This window comes from Dipteris shenzhenensis, chromosome 22, assembly GCF_047967505.1.
Source record: "Dipteris shenzhenensis isolate YYH24624 ecotype China chromosome 22, Dip_SZ_1.0, whole genome shotgun sequence".
Taxonomy (NCBI): Eukaryota; Viridiplantae; Streptophyta; class Polypodiopsida; order Gleicheniales; family Dipteridaceae; genus Dipteris; species Dipteris shenzhenensis.
This window is the reverse complement of record NC_141617.1, coordinates 30,231,699-30,252,234: the sequence shown is the minus strand read 5'-3', so window position 1 is coordinate 30,252,234 and position 20,536 is coordinate 30,231,699.

The following is a 20,536-nucleotide window of genomic DNA, read 5'->3' as shown; positions in this document are numbered from 1 at the left end:
TAATGTGTACCTCATCCCATCCTTCGACAATGGCTTTAATGAACTCTTTAATGATGACTTTATATAGTTGTAAATCCTCATCGTCTATGGAAAGCTTTCTCATAATCTTCATCATGTTGTCCAAATCTTTCGAGACACAGTGGAGGATGATGACCCATCAATCGGCCCAAAAGTGAATGTAGTGACTTGATCAGGGAAGAAGGTGCATGGCCCTTCCATAACACATAGTGTCTTACTCCATTGGCTGGTCCAAGAAGTAGTACTGCACCAATAAGTGGTGGAATGGGTGAAAGAAGTAGCTCCGCTAGTGGTGGTACCAGAGCCAAATAAGACTACAGACTTGAGCTATTGGGTGTAGTTTACAAACCTTCCCATTCCCATCAAAGACAAAGTAGTATAAATCAACGTTCCGATCCAATCCCCATGATATAGTTCACAACCGGATGAAGAATTCAAAACCACAGTCAAAGGAAAACTAGCTACGGAGGCCACCATGTTAGATAAGACCAGAGTGGAGTCCCTCCTGAATGCCCGTATTCAGATTTCACTTGGGATCTTGTTAAAGCCAGGACCACAATTCCATAGGTAGCTAATTCAGTCTCATTGACCTAGCAATTCTAAAAGTCGATGTATTTCAGGTTACGTCAATACCAATTTAAATAGTTTTGCTCAATGATATGAGAGTTCTAGTCATCCCAACCAAGTAAAAGGGCTGATGATTTTCTCAAGTACTGATTGATGGTAGATCTAAAGTAAACATTGTAACCTTAAAGGCCTACTAGTATATGGAAGGATTGGGAGCTAGCACCTTTCTTGGTGTGAATGGTGGATCAATGATGAAAGAGACCACTTAGTATCCTCAAGTTGGTGGCCATGGAGGTTGCAAAGATCTCTTTTGTGGTCTCACTTGTGGTCCTAAATATGGAGGCCCCCAGCCCTGACTATAGCTTCCTCTTAGGTAGACCCTGGTTACGGCAAGCATAGATGCTCAACAAAATTGGAAATTGAACACCCTTTGGTGGAGAGGAAAGAAGAAGGTTTAGGTCCTAATGGGGGCGACATGCTTGATGGGTGGAGCAATACATCCAATGCTAGTAAAAGCAGTAAATATGCTAGAAACACTCGGTTCTGCTGCTGCCATTGTTCACGGTGGATGTGGAAGCCATCTTAGTGCAATAATTATCATAGGAGCATTTTGCAGGAGTGGCAAACCCTATTCCAAGGCTATCTAAGATGGAGGAGCCCATGCCTATAGAAATGGACCTGTGGGATGTGTTCAAAGAGAGGATGAGTGACACATGTCCAAGAAGACGTTCTCAACACTGTTTCTTAGGGGTTGATAGAATACCCAAACTTGTTAAGATCAGCACCTTGTTGGACAAAGAGTTCTAGACTACACCGATGCAACTCCTAGCAGAGTTTGCTGATGTGTTTGCATGGTACTATTGGTACATGTGGGGACTTGGCCCAAAATTTTATCATGAGCATCATGTCAATTTAAAGAAAGATGCTATGGCTTCTACAATGTAGGGGTACCGCATGAATTCGCATGTGGCCAAGCAAGTGAAGGCGGAACTGAAGCACCTATTGTGAGTGGGATTCATAGCACCCATAGAAAACCTGGATTGGATCTCACCTATCATGATCGTGCCAAAGAAGTATAAAAAGCTAAGGATTTGTGTGGACTACCGCAAGCTTATCAACACAACAATTTTGTCAAATCCATTCTCATTTGGCAATATAATTTGAGATCGATACTTACAAATTGGGCCTCCCATGATTCAACACCCCCTGCTCCAAAATGCGCGCTTCCATATTCCTCCATCTGGATCCTCCGTGCCTCCACGTGCTGCAGACTGGGGTCCTCCCTCGCTGACTTCATTGCTTTCTTCCACTCACGCTTGTGAGTGGTGTGGGGCGGGCCCCTTGGTGGTTGACCTCTCTCAAGCCTGGCAAGCTCCGCTAGTGCCTGCCTAAGCGAAGATCTTTTATTGCCAAGTATCGTAACAATCTTTGACTTGGCTCATTTATCTGTGAACTGGCGATTGGGGGGTTAGGATACCTAGAGCGAACAGCAGTGAGGGTCTCATCAGCCAACCTCTTTGGCTGGTCTTTGAAGTGGATAAAGCAATCTTAGCAATTACAGAGCGCATGAAGGCCATGATGTCCTTCCCCTGTGCATCCATCAAGATGCCTCTTGTCTGAGTGATGTCATAGAATATCGTACCATCACCCGGAGGCACGTCTAAATCATCTGAATCATCATTGTCCCCACTGCCACCCCTCCCAAAGCACTGTGCCATGCATCCCCCACCGCTCTCCCTGCTACTACACGTGCTACCGTGTCGTGTCGAGCTCGTACGCTGGCCACTCGTAGCTGGAGACTGCACGGGACTACGCTGACCACTCGTAGCTGGAGAACCGAGTCTCGACGGCACAGGAGTACGTCGACGGCTCTGTGAGACAGAAGGACCTCCTGACGGCATGGGGGAAGGGGCATAAGATGGGATGGCAGAAGGGACATAAGATGGCATGGGGGAAGGGGCATAAGATGGTACGGGGGAAGGGTCATAAGAAGGGGCATAAGACGGTTGTGCTGACTCCGCTGGGGTGATCTCAAGCGGTGTGGGGTGGTTTGGAGTCTGTAGTGCCGACTCCTGGGGAGTGTTTAGAGTACCCGTCATATACCTGTATAACTCCGTAGGACTAGGAGGGTGCCCTAAAAGGTTATGTAAGTCCTTCCAAATAGATTCCCGGGGATCAGGTGAGCTGGAAGCGCTTCCTGGCCACATGTTGAACTGGAAAAAAGGAAAAAAATCTATTACTAATGAGCTAAGAAGAAAGGGGAAGGGAAGAGAGGCTTACTGTCAGAGCGCGTCTATAGACGCGTCTGATTAGCACGTCTAACAGAGCATCTATAGACGCGTCTGTCTGTGTCTGCAAATAGGCTAGACGCGTAGACGTGCTCTGAGACGCACCTATAGATGCGCTCCGACAGACGGGATTTTTAAAAAGTAGAAAAGGACATTGCGCCCGACACACAAACGTGACACTGATACCCAGATCATGCGTTTCTTGGATACGAGAAAGTACAAATCTAAAGAGAGCAAACTTCCAAACAAGATAACTTGCAAAAGGACTTACTTGGATAGAGGTATGGAAGGTTCTTCTTCTTTTTCAAAGTTGCTTCTCCTCCTTGTTCGTCCTCCTCTCCTTTAAGCTTAGAAGTAAGTGTGGGTGCCTTCCTCTTAAGTGTAAGCTTGGAAGTAAGTATGGGAGCCTTCCTCTTAAGCATCAAAACTGTGGATCTGCTAATAAGGACGGAAGCAAGCCGCGTGAAGTATAAGTAATGTGAAGAAAAGCAAAGCGAGCGCACTAAAAGCAGGTTTAAAAGCCGCGTCTATAATCACGTCTAATGGCACGTCTATAGGCGCGTCTAACATAGAGTAGATGCGCCTTTAGATGCGCCTTTAGATGCGACTGTAGACGCACTTTTAGACGTGCCTTTAGACGCGCCACAAAGTTTAAATTAAACATTTGAAGAAGAGAAAATTTGGTGGGTTGTTTGTTTGTAGGATGTCTTCATCTTCAACAAGTAGCTCCAGTGAGGATGAATCCCTCCGTATCCACCATCGCGAAATGTGGTTGGAGCAAAAAATCAAATGTTTGTGTGATCGATGTCGAGGAAACATGTATCGTGCACGCAGGATTACACTCAATCATATCTCAAAGTATGGAGAATGGGATGTGACCGTAAACAAGGTAAGGGTTTGTAAGTTAAGGTTGATTGAGATACCTATGGGTGTTCATATGTTTGAGTTATGATCCCGTTTTAATTTGATACAGGATGCAGTGCCACACCCGCATATGTTGCCCTATGCTCGCCGTGAGGAGGCGAAGCGTCGGCGATATGAGGTGGGATCTTTAGGAGGGACCGTTACAGATGCATGGAGTGATGGTGATAGTAGCCCTCTACCATTACCTCATGAAGCCGTGGAGGAGGAGGTGTTTGATGATATGGTGCGGGATTTATATGTCCATCAAGGGAGGGATGATAGCATGGAGCAGGATGATCTTTTTACTGCAGCATCGACTCCACTGTTTGAGGGGTGCACATTCTCTGTTCTACTTGCCTCCCTTGAGTTACTAAACTTGCAAACCATCTATGGATGGAGCAATGCAAGTTTGAATGCATTACTCAAGTAAGCTTTAAAGTCTATTTTGCAAACATGGTGAATTATGCTAGTGGGTCAATTACTCGAATGCTTTTCCTCATTTATGGTCTTCACGTGTTGTTATTGTGTAAAATGCTTCCAAGGGAGAATAAACTACCGACCTCAAGAGATATGGCAAGGCAACATGTGACCTCTCTTGGAGGATTAGATTACAAGCGCATCCATGCATGTGTCAACGATTGCGTTTTGTTTCGTGGACTACATAAGGATGCAAGAGAGTTTCCTACTTGTGGAGAGGCAAGATATAGAGCAGATCTCAAAACCTTGGATGTACCTCGTAACGTATTACGACATTTTCCCGTAATCCCTCGCATCCAACATATGTTCAAGTGCAAATCTATTGCAGAGCTCATGTCATGGCATTCCTCCCATCGATCAACCGATGGCAAGTGGAGAACTCCTGCGGACTCTCTTGCATGGAAGCATATTGAAGACACATGGCCAAGCTTCAAGGAAGAACCTAGGAGCTTGAGACTTGGATTGGGTATGGACGGTGTGAACCCATTTGGTCTCAAAAGCATGTCTTATAGTGTATGGCTAGTGGTATTGGTGAATTACAATCTTCCACCCTCTATGGCTATTAAGAAAGGACATGTTATGCTGTCCTTTCTAATTCCAGGGAAACATAAAGTCAAAAACCCTGATGTTTATTTGGAGCCTTTGAATGATGAGCTAGAGATACTTTAGAGAGGTATCGAGGTGCATGTGTGAGCAGGCCTCCCTCGTCACGAGACTTCAACTGCAAAGCAGTCTTGATGTGGACGATGCATGACTTCCCAGGCTATGGCAAGTGTTCAAGTAAGCATTGCATTTCTAATTATGAATAGGCAAAGGATGTGTCACCCTAAACCCACCTTCCAGTCTTAATTGAGGCTATTGTTCAGGTCTCACTACATCGGGTTACCATGCATGTCCTGTTTGTGGTCCTTCGCTAGTTGCCTCACGGGCAGACGCATTGAATAAGGTCATCTATGAGAATCACCATTGATTTCTCCCACCTAATCATCCTAGATATGTTGCCCCTTGGAATGAAGTCCTCCCACAATCACTCACCGCAGGAGATTGGATGAGAATTTGGGACAGTTCCACGACTCCTCCACCACTTGGCATGAGCTGGTAAGGGTTGGTAACTATTGGCTGGAAGTAAAGATTGGCTATATTGGCTGAAAGTAAAGATTGCTGCTAACACTTTATTTTGTTTAGATACTCCATCTTTTATCGTTTACCATATTGGTCCCACCTCAAGATCAATCACCTGCTTGATCCCATGCATATCTTCAAGAATGTGGCATCTACCATTTGGGAGCATTTGAATGGGACACGAGATTTGGCAGGCATAACGGAGGATCTACGTACCATAGGGAGGATGCGTGAAGTTTGGCCTCAAGAGAGACCAAATGGGCATGTTTTTTTACCTCGTGCACCGTGGATGTTATCAAAGCTAGAGATGGCGACGGTGAAGCGCGCTATTACTACAATTCGTACTCCCACTAGATGCATGAGGTGTTTGAAGGGAGCCTTTACAAAGAGCAAGAAAAGAGGTGTAGAGCAATTATATGGCTTGAAATCTCATGATTGGCACAAGATGCTCCAAGTAAGTATTTTATGTGCATAATATCTTTTTCCTTTCAAATTTGTGAGTGAATAGTTATAAGCAACTAATCAGCCACCTCCTCATGGGTTCAGTTCATACTACCTACTAGCATTTCACGTAGTGCATCGAAGGACGTGAAAGATTGTATTTACAAGATGGGCGAGCTTGTGAGGTACTTTACATGATACAAAATATGATGTGTATCAATGCTCCGTGCAAGTTTGAATGCATATTGCTAATATGCTATACTTTTTCATTTCTAGGTATGTGAGCTCAAAGGAAATAGATCCCACCACGCTTGAGAACGCTCGAGTTATGTCAGTGGAGGCAGTTTGTTTAGTGGAGGAGACATTTCCACGTTCTATTCTCACAAGCCAACTACATCTCATAGTGCATTTGGTGGATGAGATTGCTATATGCGGTACTATACATGCACGATGGTTGTTCTTCCTGGAGCGCTTCATGAAGACCTTGAAGGGCTTCGTGAGACAAAATGCAAGACCCGAAGGTAGCATGGCTGAGGGTTGGTTGGTACAAGAGTCACTTGTATATATTTCTGAGTTTCTTATTGATGTGGATAGCTCTCTCCCACGACTATGGAGAGATGATGAAGACCTAAGGATGACCTCTATTGTGCCTCAAGGGAAAGGACGCAGCAAAGTAATAGACACAGAGTTGCATAATAGTATCAACCTCTTTTGCGTGCTTAATAGTGATGTGATGAAAAGATGGGTGACAAGATACGAGGATGCAAAGGCAAGAAGACAAGAAGAAAGGGTCCTCTTTCGTACACACCACGGATCTCGTGCGCCATACCCTCAGTGTCTAAGAGCACTTCCAAAGGATATTCATGTGGATTGGCTACTTGATGAAATGGAGAAAGCAGAGAAAGACGAGGGGATGCATATCACAATGGAAGAATGGGAGTATGCTAGGGGATGCATGAGCAAGGTCGATATATAGAATGTTATGCATAAGTTAGGAGCTTTCAATAATTCTCGGGGGGGTCACTATGTATGAACCCTCTATATCATGTGCGTTCGAGGCCTATTTGTAAAATCCCTTATCTGTAAATTTTTCCTTAATAAAATGTACCCTTTTTCTATACAAATCTGTAAATTTTTTTACATTTCATTTTAAATGCTCCCTTATGTATATTAATTTTTGAGAAATTTAGGAATTAAAAATATCTATCTGTTGAACTCACGTGATATGGTTACATATGATGAGTGACCCCCCCGAGCAATAATTTAGATTGCTTATTTAATTGATTTTTTCTTGGTGTAGTGCACTATTTTCAATGCTATATGGTGTGAGGGCAAGCATTTTCGAACACAACGGATCGATGATAAGAGAAACACACAAGATTGCAGCGTCATTGCTAGCTTTGAGGGAGCCAATGGAGCCATGGATGATTATTGTGGCATAATCCAAGATATTATTATGCTTGACTTTCGACGCTTCTTTGTGTATGTTTTGGATGTAAAGTGGTTTAAGGACATGGTGGAAAGAGGCCCTAATGCAACAATCAAATGCCATGCAAGTGGCTTTGTAACTATTGACTCCACAAAGTTTTGGCAAAGTAGGAAGGACACACTAGTACTACCGCAACAATGTGAACAGGTACTGTGTGCACACATATAAAAATACTCGCTTTTAAATATTTGATGCAAGAAAAATAACATGATTGTATTTGTGTTTGAATTATGTTGTCTATCAGCCAATGGTGGATAATAATAGATGGTGGCATGTCATACCTATTATGCCACGTTCCAAAGTGATGTATAGTACATTTACTAATATGGAGCGTATGGAGGATGATCATGGCCATGGACGTGATGATGACCGTGATATGAGAGAGGAGGATGATCATAAGATAGGAGATACAGATATTGAGGCCATTACCCATGAGGACGAGCCCACCATTCGAGATGTTGATTTCGATGAGCACATGAGTGGCACAAGTAGTAGTGGGTTGAATGTATTTGTAGATCTAAACACTTGTTTGGATTTTGAAGTAGATAGTTTGGCAAGGGTTGATCTCATTGAGGATGAGATTGAACCGTAGCCCCATAATTGATATTGGCAAAACTATTTTACATATTGTCTCATTCTCCTCATCTCACTTAATTCTTGTATATGTGGGCTTGCAAAAAATTATGTGCTTTGGTAATCATGGGCAATGTTTGGAAAGCAATGATGTACACCAAAATTCCACTTTCTATATTCTCTGGTTTGTGTCTATCTACGCGTCTAAATGCGCGTCTGATTCTCAATGTAAACGTGCAAATAAATCGCTAATACACGCGCAAATAGACGCGCTGATAAATGCGATGTTAGATGGGCCCGTATTTTCTCAGTTTAGACGCGCAAGTAGATGTGTTAATATACGCACAAATAGATGAGTTATTAGACGCGCCCGTAATTCCTCTACTAAAGCAATGCCTATAGACGTGCCCGCTATTTTGCACGTCTACCAAGCGCGTCTATAGTTGCTTTGTGTTGTTGTGAATGGGCTTGGAGAAGATGAGTTTTTGCCCTTCTCCTTCTGATACTTTCTCTTAGCTTGGAGTGATCTCACGTGCTAATCATATATGTCATCTTGCATCCAAATTAAATTTGTAGCCCCAAAAACTAAGGGCTTTATCTCGGAGTAATGCTTTTCGATAGTTGATTTTATTTTTTGTTGTTCCATTTTGTTGTGTCTCAAATTCACTCTAGGTGAATCCTCGAACCATTTTTGCACAATACGATAGTTGATATTCATGACTTGTTATTGATCGGGAAAGTACGTACTCAAAAAAGCCTTACCGTATAGCTTACTTTTGTCATGGAATTTTTGAGTAGGCACTCTAAATATTTGATCATATGATGGTGCATCTATTGAAGAGTTCCGTTCTGTTACTTGGGTATCTAATGTTGATCCCAATGAAGCAAGCTCACCAACTGAGCTTTTTGCACTATCGTTTTGACCACAATCTTGCATCATTTTTTGTAAATCTGGATTTTTTTGAACCATGCTTTGAAAAAGAGCAAAGAGCTGATTAATGTTAGAAGAGTCCATCATTTAGTAATTCAGAAGACCTGCATTCATTCATAATAAGAAAATATAGGTTAATAAGTGTTTATTAACACACATAGAAATTCATGTATAAGCTTGAATACATAAAAAACAACAATATCAAGTTGATTGTTAATCTCTTACCATTTTGTATTACTTGTGTAATATCATATTGTAATACCTATGAGATGATCATGTATGCCACATGATTGATAAACATCTGGCTTCACCATTCATCATCACTTTTCTAGACTTTGTCACATTAAAATTTCATAGGACTTTTACACAATGACTCCAATTGTAGAATGCATTATCCTCTCTCACTACTACACATGGGCCTTATTCCGATGGTTAAGCATCGATGTTTAGCACACGCGGAGCGCTAATCGTCAATATGCAAAGCGAGCTTAAAAAGTATCGCTATATAATGACACGTGCTAGACTTGTATAAGGTCGTTATATAGCGACGTTTTATAGAGAGTGTTTTTCCCCATACCGACCTTTAAAGATAGTTTTACTCAATGACAAAAAAAATTTCTTTTCATACATGTTTGATCCTTTGAAAGAATAAAAGTATAAGAGCATGTACATTAAGTTTGAAGCTCATATATTCATGTCCACGTTTGAGACTTGGCTTCATCGTAAGCCAAGTCTAGTGCACCAAACAAGTCTATCTCCAACTCTAAACTGAGTTGATCTCCTATATCATCATTGTACTCTGGCATCGTACGTTCACCATAGACTTGATCATCTTCTTCACTAAAGTCGGGTGATTCTTGATGATCGTCATCTTCTTCCTCAATATCAAGATCTCCATCTTCCTCCCGTATGATGTCATTATGCACATCTTCCTCTTGGCTCATATTGTGATCTTCATTTTCTTCTCTAAATCCAACTGGATCAATTGGATCCACCATTGGTAGTGGCATCTCCATATCCACATCTCTATTTTTAAAAATTTGCTTACTTTGTGGTGCAAATTGGATCACATACCACCATCTTGGATCAGAATGATCCAGATGAAAAACCACCTATATTGAAGATGGGTGCCAAATGCCATCAATTATATGAAACTATGCTTAAGTACATGTACCAATTGATATTTAAAAACGAAAGATTCAATTAATTAAATCATTAGTATGCACATGCTCACAATGCTCGAGAAGAACAAAGACTGTCGTAAATAGTTCTAAACCATTTTACATCAAGAATGAAAATACTAAATCATCTGAAATCAATTTCATAGATTTTGTGTATGGTCCCACAATAATCCAACTGCGAGGAGAGAAGATTGGTATTCGAAGCACCTGCTCAGCTATCTTGTGTGAATTCACCCATGACTCCACAATCATATGTGACTGTCTTTCAATCGATGTGTTCCACACAAAATGTCATCAGGAGCTCTGGAAATATCAAAGACCCGCACTCCTGTCCATAAGGTCTGTAACTCCTCTATCAAAGGCATCAATAAATTTTCACCAGCAACAGCTCCTGCGAGCCCCCCTCCCTCCCTCCCGCAGCCTCTACCTCCCTAGCCTCCTTCGCCTCTCTCCCTCGCCCTCGCCCCCCTTGCTCTCGCCTACCCCCCCTCGCCCTCGCCGCACACTCTCGCCTCAGCCTGCCTCCATGCCCTCACCCCCTCGCCCCTCCGCCCCTCGACCCTCGCCTCTCCTCTCACCCCGCCCCTCGCCTCACCCCCTGCCTCCCGTCTCGATCCTCACCGCGCCCTCTGCCCGCCCCTGCCTTGCCCCTCTGCCTCACCTCGCCCCTCGCTACGCCCCCCCCGCCCCCTCGCCTCCCCCCGCCCCCTCGCCTCGCTCTCCGCCCGCCCCCACCCCCGCCCCCTTGCCTCGCTATGCCCTCCCCCGCCCCCTCGCCTCGCTCTCCGCCCGCCTACCCCTCGCCCCTCCGCCCTTCCGCCCCACCCCCTCGCTTTCCACCCCCACCCGCCCCCCGCCCTCGCCCTTCACCCCTCCTCCGCCCTCCAACCTCTGCCCCTGCCCTCGCTCTCCCCCCCCCTCCCCCTCCGCCTCCCGCCCTCGCTCCACCGCCGTCCCTCCCCCTCGCCTTCGACTCCCGCCTCCACTCCCGCCTCCACCCTCCGCCCTTCACCCCTTTCTGCCTTCAGCCTCCGTCCTCGCCTTCGCCTCCGCTTCCCCCACCCGCCTCATTTCGTTTCGTATCGCCTCACCCTTCTTCGTCACACCCAGGCTCCACCCCCTCGTCCATCCCCCTTTTTTGGGTGGCAGCCTCTTCTTCATCGGAGGTCTCGCAGTTTGTCTTGGCGGTATGGCGGCTCCCTGCCCGGAACTGGAGGCCCAGTCGGACCCTCCCTCTCCAGATGCCTGCCGTGTTATCTTGACAAAGCAACAGTCGTCTCGGGTACAAGAGGTTGCCAATGACTTTGCCCTTACTTCCGTCTATGGCAAAGTCATTGGACACTCCCCCTCCAGATCAGCCATCAGGGACTGGCTCCAGTCCACTCTCATGCTAGAGGACAGCCACATTGAGGAGGTGGCCCTTATGGGAAGGGGCATTTTCTGGCTTAAACTCTCCACTGCGAAAGCTGCGAGCAACCTAATTGCTGGTTCCCCCACATCTGTGGATGGAAAGATCATTATGATAGTCCCTTGGTATCGTGGATTCAGCGCAGCGGATTTTGATGCTCGTTTCCGCATACCTCGCCACCCAGTGACGCTAGTTTTTCCAAGCCTTGCTGCTGAGCTGCGGCCGATAGTCAGGGACCTGGGCTCCCACTTTGGCTGGGTAATGCATGATAATTTCACTGACACGGTTACTGCGGCAGGAGCCCCCCGAGTCCGTGTGGCGGTGGCAGACCCTGCGACTCTCCCTGCAGTGATTGAGATCGTGACAGACACTGGCAGCATTACCCAAAGCATGGTAGTCATAGGACAGCCAGGCCAGTGCCTGAGGTGTCACGGCTTTGGGCACCTGGCTGCTATTTTTCCACGATTCTCTAGTTCCTCTCGACCCTCCCCGCCCCCTCCCCCCCCTCCGGGCAGCCACGTCAGGAGGAGCAGAGGCAGCCGAAGTCTGGTCCAGAGATGGCTGGCGGCTGGACTGAGGTCAGAAGGAAAAGAGAAAAGAATAAGAAGATTTCTGAAAAAGGCAAGGAGGCAGAGGTTACCCAACCTACAGCAGCACCTCAGAGACCTGACAGGCAGCCGCCCCAGGGTCCTAGGAGAGCTTCTTCTTCGACGGTAGCCCGCCCTTTGTAGCCTCAGGTCCCCCTCTCTTCCGCTCCCGAGCCCCCTTCCACTCAGTCCCAGGCCCTTCCCCAGTCGCACCCCCCTCTTCCCGACCTGCAGCATCAGCCCCCGCCTCTTCCTCTTCAGCCCCCTCCTCTTCCTTCTCAGCCCTAGTCCCAGGTTCAGCCCCATCCCCCTCCCCCCGCCCCTCTCAGCTCTCCTGCAGTGTCAGCTGTACCGATGGTTCCTCAGCCGCGGGCAACCCCCACTCCCCCTCCTCCACCCCCCCCGCTAGTCACCTCCGTGGAGTCTGAGTTGCTTACCCCTCAGCCACCTCCCCCTTCCCCTCCCCAGGCAGGACACACCACCCCTGGAGCAGTCTTCCCTGTCTGCTAGCCCGACCCCCTCAGTTGCAGACTCTGGTGGGCCTCAGCTTCAGGAGAGAGAGCTTCCTCGCGACTTCTACAGATCTGGCCCCTGGGACTACTTGGATGTGGCCGACCTTGGGACCTTCCCTACTTGTCTCGACATCAGTATCTTCCTGCTCCGTAAAGGGGCGGATGGGAAGATCGCAGCCTTGGCCCCGAGGGATGGCCCTAGCTTTGCTTTCACATTTCTCAGCGACGGCACCGAGACTTGGACAGACGACTCAGTCTGGGAGGCTCTCAGAGAGCAGACGCACGCTTAGGTTTGCTCTTGGATAGGCCCATCGGGTGGACAGCTTCTCAAGACTGAGTGGTCCGAGGGTGACGTGCGCCTGCAGTGGCGTTGCGCTGCCAAACGCTTCAGATTGATTGTGATCCTCAGGCCCCCTCTGTCGTGGCCCCTTCCCCAGGATGTCAGAGCCTGGACTCCTCAGAAACTCCGAGCCTTCTACGGGATGACTACCTCAGAGATCTCGAGTTGGCTCGAGAAACTGTTTGTCCATGGCACTAAGGCCTTACGCCTTTGCTAAAAGTTTTGAAGAACGGGCAGGCTGACCCCGCCTCCTCCTCCAAACCCTCTCAAAAGCGTCAGCGCCTCCATTCCGAAATGTTAGCTTCTTCATCGACATCAGCCGCGAGTAGACAGTTGTTCGCAGCCTATCAGTCCTCACCATGAGCTTACACCTTGTCTCCTGGAACGTGAATGGGTTTCATTCTTCTGGCACCCATGGTCCTAGGAAGCTCATCTTGAGACAGGAACTTCAGCCAGCAGTGATTGGTCGCTTGGATATACTTCTGCTCCAGGAGCATAAGCTTTCAGTGGCTCATTCCCGTAGCTGCGGGAAGATCCTCCCTGGACGCTCTCACACTTATTGGGAGCCCTCGATTGGCGCACAGGGGAGGAGTGGTGGTGTCTGTACTTCCATGTGCGAGCTGTTAGCCCAGGGAGTTTTTGGTCATGGTACGTTGATTTCAGGCCGTGCACTTTGGGTTGGCCTAGAGTTGGAGGGTTCCAAAATAGGAATCCTCAACATCTATGCTCCCACAAACCTCTGATGCAGAGCCACTTTCTGGAGGACACTCACAGGGATTCTCCCAGACATGGATTCCTGGATTGTTGGAGGTGACTTCAACAATCTGGAGACCTTGGAGGACCAGCAGGGCAGAGGACCAGAGTTTACAGGTATGGCTCAGACAAAGTAGTCCGCTTGGGACTCCTTTATCTTCGCGACAAGAGGTAGGGACAGCTGGAGAGACCTGTCCTTCCGCCGTTGGCACGGGAGCTTGGACTTCTCGTGGGGCTTCCGTAGGGAAGGAGGCAGACTCCTGGAGAGACTGGATAGATTTTATGTCAGTGATTGGGCCATCAGCAGAGGTGGTCAGGTGAGTATAGTGCCAGGGACGACACTCTCCAACCACGCACCTGTGCTCTTATCGTTAGACTCGGTAGCTCAGTCCCTTCCTCCCCGCTCGTGTCGGATTCCCGACTCCATCTTCTCGAGGGAGGAGGTGCGTAGTAGTATCGGTAGCCTTTGGGACAGAGATTGGGGCGAGTGCGTAAATCTGGTTGATTTGGTGGTGTAGGCTTTGCAGGAGTCCAGCCAGATTTGCCAGAGCTCGCAGCCCTTCAGGTTCGCCAGGAGTGGTGGGGCAGAGAGAGAGCTCTTCGTAGGGACCTCGCCTCCATTCAGCGACTCCAGCAGGCAGCCCCGGGCTCGGAGGAGCTTCGGATCCAGGCCCTTCGAGCCAGAGCCCTTCTTGAGGAGACTCTCCAGCGCCTCTCAGAGTTTTCCTATCACGCCTCCCTCTCATATTGGGCTCGGAAGGGCGACCGGATGAGCATGGAGTTCTTCAGGACGCATGGCCAGAGAGCAGCAGGTGATCAGCTACGAAGTCTTAGGATAGCGGAGGGGCACATCGTTACTGATCCGGGTGAGGTCTTGGGGTTGGCTACCGACTTCTACAGGACTCTTTTCCAGCAGGAGCAGCTTGCCCCTCGTACTCGACGTCCCCGCGAGGAGGTGTGGAGGCACATTCCAGCCCTGGTTCAGCCCAGCATGCAGGCGACGTTGATGGCACCGTTCACCTCCTTCTGGGATCAGATCCATCAGCCCCTCCTAGCAGCCCTTCAGAGGATTTTCAGCAGTGGATATATGCCAGAGAGCCTCTCCTCGGGACTGATTTGCCTCATCCCGAAGGGAGGAGATCGACAGGAGATCCGTCAGTGGCGCCCGATCACTCTCCTCACCACTGCCTACAAAATCCTTGCCAAGATGATTAGCGCCAGAGTTTGTTGGCCTCTACTTCCTAACCTCATTCATGACACTCAGACAGGCTTTGTCCAGGATCGCAGCATCCTGGATAATGTCTTCACCTTCTCAGAGGCGACGGAGTGGGCTCAGCACAATGGGTCACATTTAGCCATCCTACTTCTCAACTTTGAGAAGGCCTACGATCAAGTGGACTAGTCCTTCCTGGAGGGTACTCTGGAGCGACTAGGGTTCCCAGAATGATGGATTCAGGATATTTCAGCGTTATACAGGACAGCTTCCAGCAGGGTCATCATCGGCGGCAGGATGGGAGAGCGATTTCGTTTGGAGAGATCAGTGCGTCAGGGTTGCCCCCTTGCTCCTTACCTGTTTCTCTTCTTCGCCGAGGCCATGACATACTACCTTCGAGTGAGGTTGACTGGGATCCGGGGTGTTCGCCTTCCCATCAGGGAGGACACGGAGCTCCTGGATTCGGAGCATGTAGATGACACAGCACTGTATGTTCAGGATGATGAGATGATGCTGGAGAGGGTGAGGCTGGCCCTAGAGGTATTCTGTTCGGCAGCCGGTGCAAAAATCAACTGGAACAAATCAGTTGGTTTTCTCACAAACCCCGGGGCGTGCTCACAGTGGGGGAGGTTTTTGGGTTTTAGGTGGATCCCGTGGGGACAGACAGCTAGATATCTCAGCTTTCAGATCGGCCTGGATATCACGCCAGCTCAGCAGTTTCTCCCGGTGCTAGATTCAATTTGACGGAAGCTGGCTTTCTGGAGCACTGCTAAGCTCTCTCTTGCAGGTCGTGCTCTTGTAGTCAACCAGGTTCTCCTAGCCACGGCATGGTATGTGGCCTCTTGTTGGTGTTTCTCGAGATCCAACGTGGCACAGCTTAGGAGGTTGGTCCGGAATTTCTTGTGGTCTGGGGGGGACGGGCTCAGAGATACCAGAGCCAGGGTAGCTTGGCAGACAGTCATTCTTCCGTAGGCTGAGGGTGGCTTGGGGGTCATCGATCCTGAGCTTCAGAGTCAGGCCCTGCTAGGCAAGTTGGTTATCCGTGGTTTGACCCCAGGGGGGCAAACGTGGAAGATGTTACTTCAGCAGGGGATCGGTTCTTGCGTCCCGCGCTAAGGTGGAGAGTGGCTACCGTCCCTCAGGTGGATCTTCACTTCTGCACCGCTCACTCACCCCCGCTCCCCGCTCATTTGTAGCCTTCTCATGGTTTGGAGGTGGCTCCACCTCAGTCTCATACAATCCCCTCCTAGCTGTCAGGAGGAGATCAACCGCCAACCGCTCATCTGGAACAATCAGGTCAGAGATGCCGTGGGCCTTCAGCTGGGGGAGAGATCACACATCAGGTGGGACGGTTGGATGTGGGGGCCAGCCCGATCCCTTCGAGTTTGGAGGGACACGTACAGACACTTGGAGACCGTTGCTCTAGCAGTCGCAGTTGGAGGTACCCGTGGTGCTCAGGCGAGACGCACAGAGATAGACGGAGCGATTCCAGCCGGTTGGTTGGTTCCACCCGAGATTGAGATCCTCATGCCTGGTGATGACCGTTGGCTGGGACAGTTCACCCCTCGTGGCATCCCACTGGTGGTTGCAGGTCGGATGGACGACACCTCTGTTTCCTTCTTCGCGGTTTTGGGGGACGGCCGACTCAAGAGAGAGGATGTGCTCATCGACCCCCTCCTCCCATGGTAGAGGGTTCGGGTCGTAGGCCTCGTGGGGAAGGGTTGGCGGACCGATCCTAGTATAGAGCAGGATCAGCTGCAGTTATGGCGACTCTGGCTCTGGGAGGGGCGGGCCTTGTCAGAGCTTGATTGGGACCCAGGAGAGTGGAGATGGCCAGAGATTGTGACAGGTCAGGGGCCGACCCCTTTCTTCGCCTACAGCACGACATTGGGCAGGAGAGTTCTCGAGAGGATGCAGAGCCACGCACCCACCCAGCGGCCCAGTTCGTATGCTCAGGGTATCTCCAGGCTATTTTTGCAGGCCTTCTGGAAGGCCTTGTGGGAGAGCTGGCGGCCGCGGAAGATCTCCTACTTCCTTTGGCTACTCGCCCACAAGGGTCTTCCAGTGGGGAGCTGGTTGCGGCAGGTTGGTCAGGATGGACGTTGTCAGATTTGTCATGAGGACGAGGAGTCACCAAAACACTACCTGTGGAGCTGCACTCGCGCCCAGGAAGTGTGGGGGTGGACCTTCGGGATCCTTACTCGCACAGCACCGGAGTTAGGTTTGATCACTTGGGGCGCGTTCTGCTGGTGCAGCACCGCACCTGGCTTTCATCAGTTGTTCGAGGCAGGCCCACAGGACCCCACATTCCTTATCACACAGGGGACTTGGGGGCCGCTCGAGAGCATTCTGCCGCACCTGGCAGAGGCTGACACAGGATCTCAGGAGAGGCTGCCAGTCTGGGAGATTATTAGCAGCATCGCAGGATGGCACATTTGGACCTCGCGCTACGCGCACATCCTCGATGGCACCTCTCTTTTGACTGCCCAGGTCATGACCGACATCTAGAGTGAGATTATACACACCCTCAGAGGCCAGTGGGACCAGATACAAGGAGACTCCCGGGCTGGCCGAGAGAAGCGGAGACGTTTCCTCCGTGATTGGGATACGCAGGGCCTCTTCTTCGAGCATACTTCGTAGGGCCTTCAGTGGCGCTATTCACCACCTCTCGGGTTGTTCACTCACACTCACCTGATCCCTCCGTGAGAGAGAGCTTTACATTTTTTGTTCCCTGTTAGGGCTGCGTCCGATTTGTGAACGCAGCCCCGTCAGTTGCACAGCTGACCTCATGTATCTTGTTTTCGAAGTAATATAATCAGCACTGTTTTTTCGGCAAAAAGGCACCATGTACACGGCCTCAAACTTGGACATCACATGCATTGCCTCTAAAAATAGAATCCATCATGTCCACCATACCCTCGTCATCATTTGGCATATCTGGGAGACTATACTCCTTCTCAAAGTGTGAAGGTATATGCAAACCACCCTCCTCATCATGTCTCAAGGTTTCATGTAGATATAAGATCTTATCTCAAGATTTTGTATTGTGTACACATGCAATATTAATCACAAACTCAAATAGCATTGACTTTCCGATGATCCATCACCACGTGCACCACCAACAGTGGGTACTGGTTTGGGCTCCTCCCCATACATCCTCAAGTGGCACATGACAGTATGGCATTGATGTCGTACTTCTCGCTTTCAATGAGTGCAATGACAATACAACCTCTCCGTAAGCCACTAGATATGCTCCCGAGCATTGGCGCATCATCTGACAAGCTTTCACTCCCTTTCATCTACACACCTCCAAAATCACAACACAAAATGCAAGGAAATCCATTAAGATCCAAAAAATAGCCACCCATGAGCTCCTTCCCTCTCTTCTTAGATCAAGTGCCTTGAACTGTCGCTATATAGTGATACTTTGCCCTGTTTTGTGTGAAGTTAGCCATGACTCCATAATCATATGTGACTCTCTTTAAATCGATGTGTTTCACACAGAAATGTCATTGGTATTTCTAAGAGCTCTGGAAATATCAAAGACCCGCACTCCTGTCCATAAGATCTATAACTCCTCTATCAAAGGTACCATGTACACAGCCTCAGACTTGGATATCACTTGCATTGCCCCTAAAAATAGAATCCATCATGTCCACCATACCCTCGTCATCATCTGGTACATCTGGGAGACTATACTCCTTCTCAAAGTGTGAAGGTATACACACACCACCCTCCTCATCCTGTCTCAAGGTTTCATGTAAATATAAGATCTTGTCTCAAGAATTCGTGTCATGTATGCAGGTAATGTTAATCATGAACTCAAATAGCATTGACTTTCGGATGATCCATCACCACATGCACCACCCCAATGGTGGGTACTAGTTTGGGCTCCTTCCATACATCCTCAAGTGGCGCATGACAATACGGCGTTGATGTTGTACTTCTCGCTTGCAATGAGTGCAATGACAATACAACCTCTCCATAAGCCACTCTATGCTCCCGATCATTGGTGCATCATCTGACAAGCTTCCACTCGTCCCTTCCATCTGCACACATCCAAAATCACAACACAAAATGCAAGGAAATCCATTAAGATCCAAAAAATAGCCACCCATGAGCTCCTTCCCTCTCTTCTTAATAGATCAAGTGCCTTTAACCATCGCTATATAGCAACGCTTTTAGGGTATAAGTATATAGCGACACTTTTAGGATATAAGTGTCGCTATATAGCAACACTTAGGATATAAGTGTCGCTAAATAGCAATACTTTTAGGATATGAGTGTCGCTATATAGCGACACTTTTAGGGTATGAGTGTCACTATATAACGATTGACCAGTGTCACTATATAGCGACACTAGGGGACTAAAACCCAAAATTTGCATGACACTGTCTTTCACAACTCTATTGCGAGAAAAGCAAAAATCTCTCCTCCCACGTTATATTCGGAGACCTCGCTTTCCTCCTCTATTCCCCACACTTCACACCTCTACAAAGCCCCTCTCCCATTGACACTTGTGCTCCCTCTCCACCCTTCTCCCTCTCTACTTGTGTGAAATGAAGTTTTTCAAGAAGGTGTGTCTCTTTAAGCAATGTACGTTCATTTTTTGTGAGATTTCATTTTGTGAGTGTTGAAGCATGTTTCTCCTTGCATTGCTAAGCCTATGTGCTAATTTTCATGCTTGATTTCCAGAGATTAAGGACAAAAAACAAGATTTACTCTTCTCTTTTTGGTATTTCTCTTCCTCCTCTTTCCCTTCCTTTCATGCTTTCTCCTTGTTTGTAGGCTTATGCTTGTCCCCTCAATCCAATTCCTTTGGAAAGTTGCTTCTCCAAACTCCTCCTTCCTCTAACTAGTTATCTGAAAAATGGTGTGTTTCCTCTCTTTTGTAGGGCCAATCCACAAAACACCGAGTGGGAACTTTTCCAGGTAAGAAAGTGCTTCCTCTTTTTTCCTTTTTTTGTTTCTGTTATTTGCATTGGCTTGCAGCTAGCGCTTTAAGCACTAGCTACAATGATGGGCATAGGAACCCTTCCTTTCCCTCTCTTCTCTTATTCCCTCTTCTTCCCCTCTTTTCCTCTTTTCCTCCCTCTTTCCCCCCTCTTTCCCTTCCTCTCTTATTTCCTCTTCTTCCTCTCTTTTCTTCTTTTCCCCTCTCTTTTTTCATTCTCTTTTCCCCTCTTTCTTCTCTTCTTTTCCCCTCTCTTATTTCCTCTCTTTCATCCTCTTTTCTCTTCTTTTCATAAGCATATGCATTTGCCTATGCTTATGCATGAGCATATGCTCATATGCTTTTCCCCTCTCTTTTCTCCTTCTCTTTTTCCCTCTTCCTTCTTTTCTTTTCCCCTCTCTTATTTCCTCTCTTTCATCATCTTTTCTCCTCTTTTCATAAGCATATGCATTTGCCTATGCTTATGCATGAGCATATGCTCATATGCTCATGCATAAGCATAAGCATATGCTTTCTCTTTTTTCCTCTCTTTTCTTCTTTTCCCCTCTCTTATTTCCTTCTCTTTTCCCCTCTTTCTTTCTCTTCTTTCTCTGCTTTTCTCCTCTCTTTTTACCGCAGCATCGACTCCACTATTTGAGGGGTGCACATTCTCTGTTCTACGTGCCTCCCTTGAGTTACTAAACTTGCAAACCATCTATGGATGGAGCACTTCCAAAGGATATTCATGTGGATTGGCTACTTGACAAAATGGAGAAAGCAGAGAAAGACGAGGGGATGCA